This window comes from Neomonachus schauinslandi, chromosome 5 (genome assembly GCF_002201575.2).
Source record: "Neomonachus schauinslandi chromosome 5, ASM220157v2, whole genome shotgun sequence".
Taxonomy (NCBI): Eukaryota; Metazoa; Chordata; class Mammalia; order Carnivora; family Phocidae; genus Neomonachus; species Neomonachus schauinslandi.
In genome coordinates, this window is record NC_058407.1 from 71,152,757 (window position 1) to 71,154,312 (window position 1,556).

A 1,556-nucleotide genomic window follows, 5' to 3' on the forward strand; every position below is an offset into this window, starting at 1 on the left:
TTTAGGGTGAGCAACAGGGGAAAAAAGTCCACATAAGATTGTATCCTCTAAAAGGACTAGTCCCTATGGTCCTAGAAGAGAGAAAATCACTCAGTTTTCTGTGTTGCACATTCCAGACAGTATATAAAGAATTCTCTGGGAGAGTGAATCTGAAAGCAAAAATAATCTAGGACATATACCATTTATTTTCACTCTTCACAGCTTTATAATTGTCTACTTTTATTATTGTCAATGACATGTTTCTTCTTGTGTTTTACAGTCCTTTTTTTTAGGTTTTATTTATTTATTTGAGAGAGAAAGAGCACAGAGGGAGAGTGAGAGGGAGAAGCAGACTCCCCGCTGAGCAGGGAGCCTGATGTGGGGCTCCATCCCAGGACCCTGAGATCATGACCTGAGCGGAAGACAGATGCTTAACAGACTAAGCCACCCAGGCACCCCCTTTGAATCAAATTAAGAAAAGGCACAAATATACTGATGAGATTTATTTAACCCATATGTCTAAATAATCAGAATGAAACACTAATAAAATTTAAAGTATATCAAAATGCTTGCTAGTTCAACTTGTTCTGTAAGTATCTATCTGTATGCCTACTTGTCTGATACTTACTTAGCTCTTTTGTTGATTTATCCAATCATAATCAAGGTTAATTCTTGGAAAATTGAGAAACGATCCAAATTTATCTTAGGTTATTTTTGCTCCATTTCTATGTATCTTTCTTGTCCCTGTGCCCTTTCTCTCTGACCACCTGATGCCCTTTGTAATAAGGCTCCTATCTCCTAGCTTTCTCTTCCCCACAAAAAAATTCTTTTCTAATCATTCACAGTAAGTTATAAATGCCATAAAAATCATTTCACAGAGCAGTGTGAAGAAGAAGGGGCAAGAACGATCCCCAGACTGGCCAAAGCCCACCTGCTGCTGTATCCACTCCCCATCCCATCCAGTGCTGTCACCACCATGCCCAAGAGAAAGCCTGAAGGGGGTGCTAAAGGAGATAAAGCCAAGGTGAAGAATGAGACACAGAGAAGATCTGCAAGGTTATCTGCTAAACCTGTTCCTCCAAAGCCAGAGCCCAAGCCTAAAAAGGCCCCTGCAAAGAATGGAGAGAAGATTACCCAAAGGGAAAAAGGGGAAAGCTGATGCTAGCAAGGATGGGAATAACCCTGCAGAAAACGGAGATGTCAAAACAGACCAGGCACAGAAAGCTGAAGGTGCTGGAGATGCCAAGTGAAGTGTGTGCATTTTTTATAACTGTGTACTTCTGGTGACTGTACACTTTGAAATACTACTTTTTAATTAAATTTTATAAAAATGCAGAATTTTGTGTTTTTTTTAAGCTATGTTATTAGCACACAGAACACTTCATTGTTTTGGGAAAAGGACATATGTTACTAATAGAACAGATTGATTCAAAGCTAGATTGATACAAGGGAAAAACCTTCCTAGTTTTGAGAAATTTCCTCGTGGTTCCCAGGAGGATGGATTCCTTGATGTGGACACACATTAGCTACCTTGGCACGAACACCTTGGTGGTGTGAAAAAATTAAAATTCATTTTT

At 39.3% G+C, this 1,556-nt stretch overlaps 1 pseudogene; it reads left to right on the plus strand.

Annotated features, from left to right (window-relative positions):
• The first annotated feature begins 955 nt into the window (after positions 1-955).
• Positions 956-1,280, plus strand: LOC110593621 (annotated as a pseudogene).
• The last annotated feature ends 276 nt before the right edge of the window (positions 1,281-1,556 follow it).